At 37.8% G+C, this 16,608-nt stretch overlaps 1 long non-coding RNA gene across 1 annotated transcript; it reads left to right on the top strand.

Moving 5' to 3' along the window:
* Positions 1-14,082: 14,082 nt before the first annotated feature.
* On the top strand, positions 14,083-15,222 carry LOC111263475 (uncharacterized). Its single transcript, XR_002682255.2, has 2 exons — positions 14,083-14,460; positions 14,866-15,222. It is a non-coding gene; the product is annotated as an uncharacterized LOC111263475 (long non-coding RNA).
* Positions 15,223-16,608: the final 1,386 nt, after the last annotated feature.

The following is a 16,608-nucleotide window of genomic DNA, read 5'->3' as shown; positions in this document are numbered from 1 at the left end:
TTATAGTATTTCTTAAGCCTAGACTGGCACCATATTTGCTAGTTTTGAGACTTTTAAAAATATACAAATTCTTCTTCTACTACGATGGCATGTACCAAACATCTCAATTGAAAACCTAACCGGCACCGGCCAGGATTCGAAATCAAGTACTGCTAATTCGTAATCTACCTACTGAACTTAACGTGATCCGACTGCAAAGTCGACCATGGATAGCCAAGCATCTAGATAAACGCTGCACAGTTGTGCAGGACGTAAAATTCAGAATATTTATTTGGTCGTTGCTAATGCACTATAGGTACCCGCCCACGTTTCACTAAATACAGCGGCTTATCCATATCCAGGTTACACATTCTACTTAGTGCCGGTATAGGTGGGCTGATTTGAATTAAGTTACGATCATTATGATCCATGTTGTTCAGGCGCCTTTTTCTTTAGAGTTCTGAAGAGTTTTCGATTGTAGCAGTATGTTCTACTTTAGAATGCTTATGAGCAGCCTGCCTTTAGTAATTTTTTGTTTGACATGTTTAAAAACGACAAGTCGAAGTAGCAATATTTTCAAAGGATCTCCTTGAGCCATAGTGTAGTTACGTTAGAGTTTCTGATACTAACTTTCGATAGATATATATATATATATCAGCCATCGTACTGCCATGTACATGTCAACTTACTCGCTCTATTCTGGGTGTTAGTCAAATATAAAAAGCAGCAGTTTTCTAAACCATGTCATTACCTCTCAATGAATGACACCAGGGTGATTCTACCGTACTACTACCGATTTCTACTGTATTTTAGAACATACGAAACTGGGGTGGAAATTCTTATTTCTTCTATTTGCTAGCCTTCAATCCAAAATATGATAATTTCGACATCTGGCTAATTGAAAGCTATAGGTACAGAAGATAAAATAGGAAATTTACATTGGTGAAAAAATCAAATAGAGACAGACAAAAGTCTAATTCTAGTCTAAGTCTAACAACATTCATTGGAAAAATTAGAACACCCATAAAAAGTGATTAAATAATAAGGAGTACTAGTGCTTTAAAAAATATATATACATGTATATAACCATGGATTCGTTTTTAATCTTTTTTTTGCAGGACTGTCCGACTGATACAATTTTTTTTTTTCTCTAAAATCGGTGTTCAGTTCCGAAAAATTCCGAAAAATCTAACGCCACAAGCCATGCCTCAAATATGAATATATGCATTATGAGTAACTAATGTATGTATTTATCTATACACATTACTTAAGTTTATATTCATACAACTTTCAGTTACAATAAGTGAATCTAAACTTGTCAAGAAAACTTCGGACAGTTTATAAAATGGAGCACAGCTGTTGCCGTTCGAAAAGCGAATAGCGTAGTTAGCCGCCACCTAAAGGACATTTGCCGGCCGTTAGGCGAAACATACGTCGAAACGTATGTCGTCCACCTGCCATTTAATCGTTTCAATGTGATCTATTGGCTGAATATAAAATATGGCCGTGGCGGCATAGAGTGGCCATGGTGTTTGAAATACGGCAAATATTATTAAATGATCGCTAAAGTTAGTCCTATCTATTCTACTGTAACTCAGCAAGAAAATTGTGCTTCACGTTAATCTCTACCAGTGTCAGCTGTTTTAGACGTTGTTTTTTTGAATAAGCCTTTCAGATTTATATACTGTCACCTAATGGATGCACCTAAGCAAATGACGGGTGACACCCAGTTTCATGTCTATATATATCTAAATATTGGACGCTCAGATCTTTCTTAATTCTCGCACATTCGTTCGAGTTATGACGCGTACGTTGCCATATCGTCTAAAACCTCTGATATTAGCTACAATGTTACTATGAGTTTATCGTCTTACATTGAACTACGCTTGAATAAAATTACCATTTTGTCAAAAAATAACCTTAATTTAAACTGTCTCCTAAATGTTTAGCTGTCATACTTCGGCGAAATACTTCGTAGAGCGAATGATACACATTACACTTATATTGGAAATCTATGTTTTCGCATGGATAGTGCACAAATTCAGCTCGTTTTAACCTTTTTTCGGATAGGCAAAGGAGAACATGTAGGTGGGGCCGACTTCATCTATGGGCACCCCTTCTGCCCGCCCAAACTAAACAATGCTATGCCAAAAATAGCTTTGCTATTTACGTGTCCTCGTACGAATGATTTTCATTTGCCCTTACCATATGAAGGGGCACATGTTGTTCTATGAACGTCTATTTGTATTGCTATTATTCAGTATGATGGGATTTAAAGGAGAGAAGTTGATTTTCTACATATCCTCTCTGCATTAAAAACAATAAAGGCCTTTGTTGTGTGAAAAACTTAAAATAACCCTGTGTATGTATATAAGGGAACCCCTTCGCTCGACCGGCGATATAATGGAGTAGAGCAATTGCGGGCCCAGTTATGAGAGCTTAAGCTGTCAAGATTAGAATCTGATCTGCATAAATATCACTTACAGTTAAATCAATTTCATCAATATAAAATTATATTCTTAACAAAAACATTGTTTCATTATAAATCTTTCTTCTTCGTGCGTACCTTGGAATCATGGACTTTTCGTAAACAGGCGGCACATAAATGGCCGTGAAAGTATGAGAACGAATTATCGATTGTTTCCAGTACTACAGGCATCTATATCTGACGGGTAGCATGAAAGCGATTTTTCTGAAAACCCTACTTCCTTTTGGGCACTTTCGCTCAATAGTCTTACCTGGAGTGACGATTTAAGCAACGTCAACCGACATTTTGAAAATCACTGTTGGGCTAGCTCTAGTCTAAGTTCTTCTGACCAAATAATAATAAGAAATCTTAACCATTAAAACGGCAGGCGGAATAGGAAGACAGCAGGTGACGCTTTCGAAATCGAAAATTGTTCCAATTTGGATCAGGAAGCCGGCTTTTTCTTACTATTACGAAGGTATCTCGAGTTTCAGACTTCCTGAAGAACGAACTTCCTAAGGGACAGCGTAACTGGTTCTGTTTTGTTGGCTTTAGAAACATTTAGCCGAAACAGTATTCACGTCACTTTATTCTCATAGTATTCCCCACAGCATTGTGCTATGACCAGTGACAAAGGTTTTAATGCACCTTAATGTATATGGGCCGTCTCACGGTCTCAGGCACCTCCAGAGGATTTTATGATGCCATAATTGCGCTCCACCTGGTATACCCTTACGATAATAGGCTAGTTGGCACTCTATATTATCTTGAAGTTTACATGTTTTTTCATTTGAATCATTTTGATTTGCTTTAATGTAAATGCCGCTAGTACGTAAATATGGTTTCTTCGTTGTCGTGTGAAAGGCAAGTTTCCCTCAAATTAAATTGGCTCGTTCAACCAAATAATAGATATTATTTTAACTAAAATGGGGTGTTGTTTATTACTTCCTATACAGGTTAGATGTCTTTGTGACATAATAACTGTAATAATTTACGGGATAAAGTCTTCTCTTTTTAAACAATATACACTGTCTTGAATCGGATGCTTGCGCGGAAATGAAAATATGAAAACAGTGTATACGAACAAATATCCCTTACAAGTTCATCCTCGATTGCCGTGAGGAAGCCTTAGGCTTACCATTCAATTCGAAATTACAAGAAAGCACAAGCCTTAGGAGTAAAGGCTTTTTCTAGGCAAAGCCTTTCACATTGCAAAGTTCCAATCCTCCAACAAATCCAAAGCAACACATTTAATTTCTGTTCTACGTAATAAAACAGACGCATTTACAGGTTACCAAACAAACGTCAAACAAGTGCCAACTTGTCATGCTAGTACGCAAATTTCTAAAACGGTACAAAATAATTCAGCTTGAAAAAATAGGCTAACAGTGTTATTAGCGATTATACGACGGGGATCGAAAAGGAAACAGCGAATCGGATTACGCAGTAAAGGCCGACAGAGATAGATCTCCGTAACACTTCAATCATTGCTATTTAAAGCTGCGTTCGCAAAGCTAGCATCTGGATCCCACAAACATGAGAATCACCCATTTAATTCTATAGAGACTTGGTGCTACGTTTGCTCAAATAGTGATTATTAAGGTACCGTGTACTTTGAAAAGCTAACTTGTTTTGTTCTGTTTGCGTATGTAACCGTTAGCAGGCATCAGGTCTCGTATATGACAGCCTTTTATGACTGGATTATAAAATTTGTCATTTTTTGTATTGATTCGGGTCAATCGTGGATCGTTGGAGAGTTTCAACTCGTTTGAATGTTCGTTAGCCTCGAAAGTGGTGTTCTTGGGACAGTGAGCAGTTGTGTGCTTAACCATTATAACATAGAGTTTTTTACTCTCCGAATTTTAATCTATAAAACGTCTGCGTAGATTAAGCAACTGATAAGATTTGACCAAAATCTAAACCACTTTCTAGGAAAACTTGGTAAGCTACTAGCACAGTAACTTTGAACTTAACGCTAAATAATTTGTGTAAGAAGCACTTGCCGTTAACGGAAGCCCTAAAGGCATATGCATCGTTTACTCTGGTAGTGTAAGTAAACAGGAAATATGTTGAATAGGAGAAGTGGTCGATATTTCTTCTAGGACTCTTGCCAGCTGAGAACAATCCAAAGAGTAGGGCTATCATTTTATTAGGCCACGGTTGTTGCCCACGAACGTTTCGCACGATAATATAGAGCCTCAGCTGGAAATGAAAACTCGGCATGGGACTATACAATAGGGATGATTTTGCAAATGACTTCAGCTTAGCCAATACCGGTAGTAATCATTCGGTTTGTTCGTTATCCAGGATGCCTTTATTTTGAATAAATAAAAATATATACCACTACTTAGTTTCTTAGCCAAACTTACCACCTCGTCAGTTTCAGTCTGTTCTCCAGTAGTCCAATGCTAAGCTCTTTCTTCGAAGCTAGGAATAATTATACTAATCCCTTAACAGTAGATAGCTTTGTTCCAATAAGTAACATGAATCAATACAAATGCACTCGTATCTACAAATATAGTACAGTACAATCCATTGAGCCAGATTTCCCAATAGTAGTATAGGTGTCGCTGTCGCTGTTGTTGTTGTTGATGACCTCTTTCTGAAGGCCACCGAATGAATTAAACACCTGAATCTAAGAACATATCCGAAACTCAGTCATAGTTTTAACGCGTATGCAACACGCGTCGTGTAACTTATATCGTAACAGCGTAAAATCGTAAATGTTTATTATTATTTCAGTGTAGCGTAGAGAAAGCTGATAGTCATCGACCACTCGTTTCACGCAAGCGGTGGCATCGCTATATCTTATAACAATCGTTTCGAGATCTTGGCCGACGTTTCTTAGAAAACTACTGCGTGCTCATTGAGGATGCTAGAGGGCATTTGAAGTATTCATTGCATTATTGTGATGTATGCGCGTCCATCTGCGAGAGAATCTACCGATGAGCTGACAGAAAGGCTGAATCGATGTTCTGAACTTGCGGGCGTTAGGAAATTAATAACTGACGCAAATGATTTGAGTGTCAGAATTGATCAATGGCAGCAAAATTACACTTTGGAAAAAATGGCCCATTGACGCATAGAAATGAGCTTATATAGGTCGCATAGGCCCTTCCATATATACCAGTAACAAATATGCCTGAGGGGGTTTGCGATATATTGGACTGTAAAGCTGTGCAGTGAAGGCGGATTACTGAAATAGCACATTTCCGTCGAGATAGAAATTACATTCCATGCTCACCAGAGTCGACTACCTCATGTACAACAGCTGGGAGCCGGCAGGTTAATAGAAGATAATAAGCCTTAAAAAGCAATCACTCTAATCTTCTCATATATCGACGACCGTCAGTAAGAGCCTTAAAATAGGTTTTCGCCCACGTTGTGTACAAAGAAATGTATTTTTTCAACGATTCCATTCACTCGGTCATCGTGGAGCTCTGTATTTCATAGCAAAGCTTTAGCTCAAGAGAGTAGGTAAACTTCAACTATACTTACGCCCATTCTTTGCAAAAATAAAAAAACATTAGTGTGGGAAATTGATGCTTGAAAATAAGCGACGCCTCAAATACTAGAAGCGGCTTTTCTAAACATACCCCTGGCGAAGTATCGCGTGATTGTTAAAATCGGCGATGGAAATACCCAACTATACACTACATCAAGCTAAAATAAATATGACCCATGTGGACTTTAAATAATTACAAGCACCCGTCTGATTCCTCAACTAAGCCGCTAACGAACGTGATATGTTATCCGTGCGGCGTAGCATACAGGTTGTTCAAGCTATAACCCTCGGACCAGTAAAGTAACAATTCTCCAGTTATGTTGTCATCGTTTAACGTGGATCTCCATACTTTTAACTGCGCTACGAACCAGTAAACGCCTGGGAAGATGATAGTATTACGAAAGAACATATCAGTCTGTCCGTGCTGTGCTTTTCTATAATTGTATTTCCTTTAATCGCATAAAAAGTTCTATCTAGTGGCCCATTTTGACGAGAAGATTGATGATCAACAGCCCAAGCAACGTTGATGTTGGGTTCGCCCAAAGAGAACCGCTTTTAAATAGCTATTCCCAAACGAACATGTCATCCAAGCAAGACGCATGTCCATGTTAATTTGACATATATTTTACTTATCAATCATTTACGAACTTGCTGGTCATATTGTTTCTGACTATACCAGTTGTAATGGTAATACTAGTTGAAAATAAGGTTTAATAATATTTGCTGCGAATTATAGCAAAATTTTTTAAACAGACAAAAGGAGAAGGATTTAATCTATTTTACTGCGGCGGCACTTATATACGAGCAATCATTGATGTTGTAGGAAAAGACAATTGTCTCACACTCTGGGACAGTCGCAGTGTACCCTGCTCAATGATTACGGTAGCCTTGCAAACAGGGTGCGGGATTTCTGCAATTGCCAAACAAACAGATGCTTTCCTGGGACTCTTGAGAGAATTGATAATGAATTATAGCTACTCAAAACACGACGAGAAAACATCTTATAATTCCAAGTAGAGTTTCGGTCGAGCTTTGGTGTTAACACGACTGAAGGCTACTACTTGAGGGGGCGACAGGTTTAAGGATGATGAGGGACCAGAGTCACGCGAGGCATCGTGACAGGTAGTACTCATCGAACGTATTCTATCATACGAATATCGACGACGCGGACTAGAGAATAAAATAGAATGAATAATTATAACAAAATTTATACATTTTAAGTACTCAGTATATTAATATAGGCGTACCGAGTTAGCTTTCGGAATGATGATTGCTATAGCTCTCGAATAAATGATAGACCATGATGTTATTTTCCTTATCGGCTACACATATTTTTTTTTAGGTTTCTGAAAATTGTTTGCTTAGAGAGTTCCCGGATTTTTGCGATGTGCGGATTTACAATTCAGATATAATATGACCCGTTTCTGTGCTCTGAGGAAATTCAGCCTTTTGCCGAAAAGTGCAGTGTAGTACATTTCGGCAAAGCGTGGCTTCCGTAGTTTATTTATATATACATGAAACTCTTACTCGAAACCTAAAGCTGAAGAAGGACCATGAACGAGAACTGCGACTAAATATATAATAGACTATGTTATAAGTGTGTGGTGTATAAAAAATCTATTTTTTTCAGTCAGTCGTAACTTTGTTTGGCGCACACAGCCTACTCAGATGCAAAATCGTAAACAGCAGTCGAGAGAATTTCTATAGAAACAATAAGGAATTGAACAAAATGACTGAGATGTGTGTATTACAATCACTATATATACATATATATATATATATTATTCGAATTTTTTCAATCGATCTCGCGACTCTGTTTATCCGAAACGGGTACTACTCGATGAAAGCTAGAAAAACTCGCTGTAACTGCGGAACACAGTGTCTATTTGATCGACGAACCATTATTACTTTATCTCTTCAGCCTAAACGAAAGCCGAAGCGAAAATTGAAAGCTTTTTTTGGCCAAATACAGCGCTTTATATTATTGCCAATTTCCGTCCTGCCTTAGAAAAATCTGAGCAACGTCTTTGTAAGGCATAGCGAAAAATCTTCATAGAGTTTAAATTTAAAAGGCTCGAATTTTCATCAAAGTGGCTGAAAACGCCGATTCTAATAATTCTGAACTTTTGACGCAGAAATTAACCAGATTTTTGAAAACAAGAGTATCCATTGCCGATTGGCCTGTTTGATGAAGTTTCATTCGATGCGCATTTTTTTTTTATCTGCGGCCGCAGGGGCAAAGATTGCTATACAGGAGCTTGAAGAAAAGGTTTTTCGTACCTCGCATCTGCGGATTACCATTTTTTAATGCATATGAAATTAATGACTATCATTAGTGAGAAGAATCTAAACATCTAACATGATTAATTGATTAAGCGACTAAGAGAAGATTATGAAGTGTGGAGGATGAATGCATTAAATTAAAGAAAAAAAATAAACAGTAAATTAAATTGTTACTAGAATTCTAATTGAGTGTTTTTCGTGTCAAAAATAACCTTTAATTACGTGCCAACTAATTCAATCGATGTCAATGAAAAGCCACGGTTATCGGTAACGGTTTCCTACGTTTCCTAGAAAGTAGAGAATAGTTAGACACGACCAGCGCACTATGGCCACAAGCAAAAGGTATCATTTAGCTACAACTTTGATTCGAAGCTTAGAGGGCAAATATTGGATTGATCGGACAACCCTTATTTATATAAGGCGGTATGTCTACATCACAGATTGAAGAGTTTACGTTTTTTGTGTGAAACCATCACTATCTCCGCTTACACCTATGTAAGAGCTTACTATAGCGATTATGGTGATGTATCTACTGTTTATGGAACAATCTAACGTATTATTGGCTATATTCAGACTTCGTAATAGCTTAGGGAATATTGGAGCATGTATTCCTCAGATAATTTAGTCTGGAACTTGGAAGAATTGTGTAATAATGTTAGGTGTCGGGAGTTGGCAGACGAAACCTATCTGATTCACGTCTATAAAAACAGAGGAAGACTCGTGCCGCAAATTTAGGGGCTAGTTTCTCTACGCTCTTGTTTATTGAAACAGAACTGTTAATAGTTATATCCCGTTCTAATTGCATCAGCAAACAGCACAATCAGCTGCTTGCTGAGATTTTTGTAAGAACAAAGATCCTTTAATAACACAATATATTCCCATATTGTTACTGCATTGGCAGTATCTGACGTCAGGCGGAACCATGAAACATGACCTAGTCAATGTGTACGGATTTCTACTTTCAGAGTTTATATATATATATATATATATAAGAATATTTTACGTGAAATAGCTGCAAGCTAACGCTTAATTTACGTAAAACTAAAGTGCTACCCTGACGTATAGAGATTTATTGCGACATATTTGCCTTATTCCTGTTAAGCCGTTTATATTATAAATCATAAAAGTATCGCCAGTATTACATCTGAACTCAATTTCTGCTTATAGATCTACGTGATATTTGTTTCGATTTCCGGATACACCAATAAGTACATAAGTTCGTCGTCATCTATTAATGCTAAAGGAATACCCAAAATAACAGTTCCTTTCTCTGCCGCTTTTTTGGCTATTGTGTTAGATCATTTGCTTACGGTCCTCTCGATGCTTTGCCAAGGAAACCTGCTAGCATAGGCGTTGCCTCTAAGCGAATGTATGTACGCGTTCACAGTTTATTTATAGCTTGCATTACTCTGATGTACCGCACACGTCGTAACGTCTCTGATAAATATATTCACCGCAGACGCCAACCGCAGGTCGCAAAAGAATTTGGCTCATTGTTCCTGTCGATACATTTTACGATGGTGAGACATAAAATGTGTGCGGTAGGATTATATAGTGGAAAAGCTGCTGACTGCCAGGTTGTACAGTCATGTAGCGCCCTGATAGCCAGGTGAATACCTCCGAACTACTCGTATCGCGTTCGACTTCACATCAACGTATTGCGGCTACCTACGCAAGCAAGATAAAAATAGTTCATAATGGTTATTTGGATAATTTTACGATTTCACTAGGAAAATGACGATTTTCAAAAGGTGGATAGAACTAGTTCATTACAATATGGAACAGACGAAACCTATACGCTAATTATTTAGTTGTACTTAGCATTTTTCCAGCGTTTGTTATGCCTGCAAGCTCTCTTAATGGTTCTAGTATATGATTCTGATCCGAAACGGTGTCTTGTTTACGACTCCGTTTCGTCTGCTAGATACACGGAACAGATAAATAGCACCGATGTTCTGAACCACTCAGAGAATTACGTTAATGATTAGATGGGCTCTGTCCACGTTATTGCTTTACGTACTCCATATGTATTGAACGTAACTCAGAGGTCCGTTTGCAATACGTCGTGCAATGCTATCAAGATATGAACGAGCGCGCTTACTGCGATTGCCGCTATATTAACTATGGCAATTACTGACGAAGTGATTTTCAACACTACGAGTTTTAACCTAAATAGTCCTGTGCTAAGCCTGAAATCAATTTTGGTAACATTTATAAGCATATCTGTACTTCAAGAAAGCTCATCTAGCTAACATTCTAAGCTTGTCTATTTTTTTTTTTTGACTAAATTCAAAATGAAGTTAGATGCAAATCTATCCCAGGCATCTACCCAGACAGCCAGAAATGATTTCTTGCGCCATAATTACGTGCGTCGTTTTAGCGTGTGATTTGTTGATGAATAACCAACCAGTTAACGTTAAATAGCTAAAAATATATCCGTATACGCGTTGAAAATTCAAATATAATAGCATTAAGCGATGCTCGGTTCTATTGCTGTTTTGTTCGTTGTCGTATTGTATTGCATCTACTAATGATATCAAGTTAAAGGGCTAGACCTAAGGGGAAAAACAGCAGGTAGAATATTAGTAGAAGTCGATGTTGTTTCAGGCTGAAATAAGAGGACAATAGATCTTGAGACCACTCTACAAGGTTGCATGAAACAAGAAATGCCGGTGATTGAACCCGTAAGATAGAAACACTCGTCTAAAGATTGGTTTTCACGCTATCTACTATTGAACTTTGTAGCATACATATGACCGTATGCAACGGGAAGTACGGAACATAGGCGCAGGTCGTTGATTATAAAAGGTCGACTGAGAAAAAGTTACCGAAACTTACCCTAGCAGCAACTTTTAATTAGTTACTTATATTAGTATATCGAATGTAACTTATATAGCACATCGAACGAAATATGTCTTGTGATTTTATGTCTAACAGAGAACAGACCGGTCTGCGTATATATGACATATAGGCAGAATATGAACTGTGCAAGTAAGTAACGTCGTTCTAATCTACTGAAAGGCATTTCCGATTTTCAGTCGTTGATATTGTGCTTGATTTTAAATATGATAATTGCTGAAAAAGTAGCATTTATCTCTTTAGCAGCACAGTGCTCAAGTTGTACAATATAAAACCAATGAGCTCCGGCAAAAACATTTTTTCTCTGAAGTATTGAAAATTCTGTAGTCCAGATTCCAGCGGTTAGCTATTAGGACCTGATAAAGGTTTGTTTAGGAATGCAAGGGCAGATTTTCCTTGAAAAAAGGTAAAGAGGCGTTGCACATACGCCATCGGCACTAATGATTTTACACAAGCAGTGGGTGTGTTGTTAGCGCAGAGAAGTTAGGTTACATATCTTGTCCTGATTGATCCACGAAGTTTCGAGAACACGAGAAAAGACAGTATATCTTATAAGAGCACTTTCACTTTTCAGAATAAAATTGTGTAAAACGGAAATTGCGAAATTGATCTACTGGAAATACGAAAACCTTAAAAGCAGGACATATATACATGTATATACTATTCTTTTCAACGCTTTAAGCTATACATATATAATCGAAAAAAAACAGCATAGAAAATTGTTGTATGGCTAGCTGTTAGCAAATATGAATACTTTGGCAACATTTGAGATTAACATACTGGGCACCGTCACGTGACAATACTACAGCGAAATTAGTTTCACTTATTTTTAAAAGTACAAGATCTAGATAATGCGAAGTCAGCCAACAGTATGTATCGTTACTTTTATATAAGAAAAAAATAAATGCCACTCGATTCCATTGCTGGAAACAGAGATCTACTAGGAGCTATAATGAACACACGTCCTGCTATCTGTAACATCCTAAAAATGTGCGATTTACTGTCGGGGCAAAGTGTGAACTTTTTACAGTGAAGTTACAATAGGGTCGAAGGCGCCGAACAAAGCAGAAAAACAGATAAACTTCTATTGGCAAACGTCATTTGTTATGTGTGACAGCATAAACATAAGTTACGGTTGTAGCTTACACTGAAAGATAATGATGCCGAAGACTGGTAATTGAAGGTTAGTGCAAAAGCCGGCACAGGGACACTGAGTGGAACAGGATTGAAAGAGAGCACACAGCAAGTTTAGTAAACCTCATGTATAAGACTTTAGTAAGCGTTTTCTTTAAGTATTAATAGCCATTTGGAGACCGGTAACCTATACCGGATAACGGTATATATATATATAGGTGCTTGCGGTAAGAGACTGTACAATCGAAGACGATTTACAAATGATTAAGGGCTTTTTCTAGATTATGTGATTCATTCACTTGTAAAGCAATGTTCTGTTGTTGTTGACAATTTTTGAAATAGACTATTTTTTGTTTTCCTAACATTTCATAGGTGTTCCTTTTGACATAAATGCATATTCACCCAATGCATTGTAGTATCAATTCCGATCTTAATATTTGATAAGGCTTGTTGCTGATAACTACGTATCGTATGAAAGTGGTCGTAGCCATTTTAAACCCTAATGCAAACTACAATGGCCGATTTCTCTGATTGTTTGGATTGTGACATTAGCTTCTTCTAGCTAAGACCTGCTAGATTCTTCATTATAAACTCTTGAGTCACTGCGAAGGGCCTTATTCTTATCTTCAGTGTAACGCGATGATCAGAGCATGTTGCGTAAACACAGAAATGAAATTGAAAAGAAACACTCAGTATCGTCCAAGTCATGGATGGCGATTAGGTTATGTTTAATCGCAGTTATAACAATCAGGTACCCACATTTTAGTTGAACTAAAAAGACTCAGTTAACTTTTGAATGTTTTTTACTTTAAGTGCAGATAAGGTAATCTTCTTGTATTGTTTCTGTTTTCTGCTTATATTCTTTATGGCAATTTACGTATAAATTGAATAAGTATAATTAGCAGCTATCGACGGTATGTTCCTAATGTATATAATACCAAAGCTATTGGACACGAACATAATATTTGCGTGTCTATGATTTTTCTGCTTTTATCTGTTTATAACCTAAAAATCGCGGCGGTTCAACAATGTACAATAATAAAAAGCGTTTTCGCTTCAACTAGCTCGTTTTTTAAATCTGGTTTTTCTATGTCCCGGTTTTATCGAATGATCTGCTTTCGACGGAAACTTTATTAGAATATAGCTAAAAAATATAGTCGATAAGGCCATAAGATTATTGATCGATATCGGCGGGTAGCCGCTAATACTAACTAGCTTTTTGCTATCTGCCGTAGCAATAAATGTGTACTCTGTACTTTGTGAGATATTACTTTTGATATACTTGAAATAGATGTGCTTTGTTCTTTCCGAAAATGGCACTTTTATATTTGTGCGAAATTTGTTTGCAGTTTCATTTCGGAGATAACTTACTCGGTTTCTAAATACATCGAGTGGACTGGGCGTCTACAAATAGAAATCAATCAGTGAGCCAATTTGAACGTGCCCCCATGAGAGCTTGCAGTTGGAAAAATTAATTGCAATTTTGTCAGAAAGCCGGTAAAAGATTATTGGTCTAGGCCACACATAGATACGTGATGATAGCTCGTAGTGGCTAGATGTGTTAAGATCCATTGCAACAGTCTGCGTTTTCCAGCTATAGGCTCGTCTGAAGATAAATGCCTTCGGGAACTTGTCTTTAGTTTGACACAGCACTGTGGCGTTTGATGAATCTAATACCTAAATTGTTTTTTTAATATTAGGTTTTTTTATTTTCTGTGTCTATTCCAGAGCGACATTTAGAAACTGGAAGTATGTAGTGAACCCGCGTGGCTTAGCTATCGTCATCGGTTGGCAAGAAAGACACTTGATTTTCTATTACCACAGAGGTGCGTTTGTTCACAAATGAATATTACTCCTTCCGTTACAATTCAGTCTTGCCTATTCGGTGAGATGCTTCCGTCGAGCGACCGCTATCCTCTAGTGCTTAGTTATTTTACCTTGTCCTCTCTAGCCCGTTTCTTTGTGCGCTTCTTTGGAGACGTTCCCAATCCAGTTAATACGCAGTACAAACGCTTGTAATCAACGCGAACGGATGCGCCTTGCACGAACCCGCAACAGCTTCCAGGCATCTAGACGCTTCCGCAGCTTGAAGGACGGCTTATCGACGTAGAGCTCATGGTGCTAGTGACATTCACGTTCTGCCAGCAAGGGATAAACAGACCTCTGCTCGACGGAGTAAACACTTTCATCGCTCTCCCGTATCACCGTTGGCCTATCGATGACTGCCTAGTCGGTACGCAATGATTGGTGCACTGTGAATCGTACTTTCAATTGTGAACGAACGCATTGGGAATCCCGTCCTCTAACACGTCCTTTAAGCTTCGTAATGTCAGCACAGCTAGAGCGTGCTTCTTCGTTCGCCCTGCCTTATCAACCGCAACGCCAGCTCGCAAATTCTGCGCGCTAATATGCCTTCTCTCAGGACAACAGCAATAAGTATCATCCTTTACTCGATGCGCTTTAGAAATCTAGAATGGTATTAGGCCTTTTTTTGCAAAGCGCAAACCATTCGAACTAACCTTGCCTATAGATAGAGTCTAGCTGCTCTGATGAACCACCCAACCAATTTCGCGGTTCTCACATGCCTTTCTTTCTCTGACGTTGCGAGGAACAAACTGAATTTGAGTTTAATTTCCAGTTCATCCGACCTCGATCTATCACCCCGATAATCTGTCCGTCGGTTCATATCGTCAACCGCTCAACCGCTGCCAGTAAAATGAAGCGGATCAGATCGTCGACGAACCCAAACGGGCCCCTCACAGCTTTTTTCTTTAATATTGTATAGCCAAAAATAGTTATTTACTTAGAAATTTATATTACACTAGTTTATTCATTACATTCTATATACTACCTATGTGTATAAATCTACGTGAACAATGTCGTCGCGTGACTCGGCTCTTCTTCAGAGAGCTTACGCAAGTACCTAGAAATTGCTTGTTCTTGCGTTTATTTGTGCATGGAATAAAACGTATTATATTGCATACATAGCACTGTATATGTCGCCCTATTGAGTTGCATCGTAAATGACTGACAAAGTAAGTTCAAGCCTCTTCGAACCTTTTATGCATACATCTACAATACAAAAAAAAAGAGGAAAATAACTCGATATTAACCAAAGTGTTCTGAGATATTTTTGCTTTATTGCCTCTGTCTCTTTTTCATTAGGAAACAAAAGTCAGTATCGAAAACTTCATCTACAAAATGAAAAATAGAATAAATTTTACAAAGAAATTCATCGAAACTCCAAAACTCTAGTCCGTATGTTATACGGCTGCGGGACTTTGTTAGTATTCTATATTTTGCCAGGCAACGCGGTCCACATATCCATTTTACATCTCAAATTGAACATCTTCCGCCGTTAATTCACTATCTTATTCGTTTGATAACCTTTCTCCTTCCATTCTCAAGCGTATACCATACTTGCCAACATGACAGCGCATTTAAAACTATTGGTGGCTATTATTTTGTACATTTTCCACGTAACGAAGACACCCTCGTTTCTACTCAACGACCTTTCTGCATATTGATTGGCGTATTCGAGACGAGACTTTTTGAATAGGACACTGAGAAACATGTTCGGTTGACGATTTTCAGCCTAGATGCGCCATTATATGTCGAATTCGATAAAAGACAATTAGGTCAAAGTGGAAAATACTATAGAAGTACACTTACGCCCATTTCTAAATGACAATAAACGACTCTGAGGTGAGTAGTTTCTGTTAGAAAACAAAATGGCCGATAAAATCAATTGAAGCTTACCGGGGTCACGTTCAGCAATTTGTGTGAACGTACATATAAAAACCGATTCGATCGAGACAAGTGTATTTGCAAATAAAGAAATGGGTGACTAAATTTGATTGAACAGGTCAGTATAATGCTTGTAAGTTAGGATGACACGAACTCACCCTTAGCACACTTTGTCTAGTATCGAGACAAACCAGCTGCCGTGCTTATTCTACCTAAACAACACGTAAAATATGAACTGAAGAAGTTGTCGGCTGCCAACATGCCGGTAATAAATCATCATAAGCTTACCTTATATTTAACTTAATAAAACAAATAGAACATAAGTAATCGAAAACTTAATTTCTGCCAAGCGGTCCTTATATAGTAATAGTGCGCTTGACATATTATTTTACTTCGTGCTATTGACGCACTGGATCGTTTTAAATCGTGTCGCACTTTACAATGTAAGCATAGATATTCATATTGCAAACCCAGCATTAATCCGGTATTGCACGTAGATATTTGAGAGGATAGGTCTTAACCTAATCTAAAAGAGGCAGACTTATGTTTTCTATTGAAAACCGTACTCAACCTTATCCCGCCACATTCAGGTCTACCCGTAAAAGTAAGCATATAGCGTTCCGTAGCCAGGCAA

Source organism: Varroa jacobsoni, unplaced genomic scaffold (assembly GCF_002532875.2).
Source record: "Varroa jacobsoni isolate VJ856 unplaced genomic scaffold, vjacob_1.0 scaffold_768, whole genome shotgun sequence".
NCBI lineage: Eukaryota > Metazoa > Arthropoda > Arachnida > Mesostigmata > Varroidae > Varroa > Varroa jacobsoni.
Note: the sequence above shows the minus strand (reverse complement) of the source record. Positions and strands in the feature narration are given on the sequence as shown.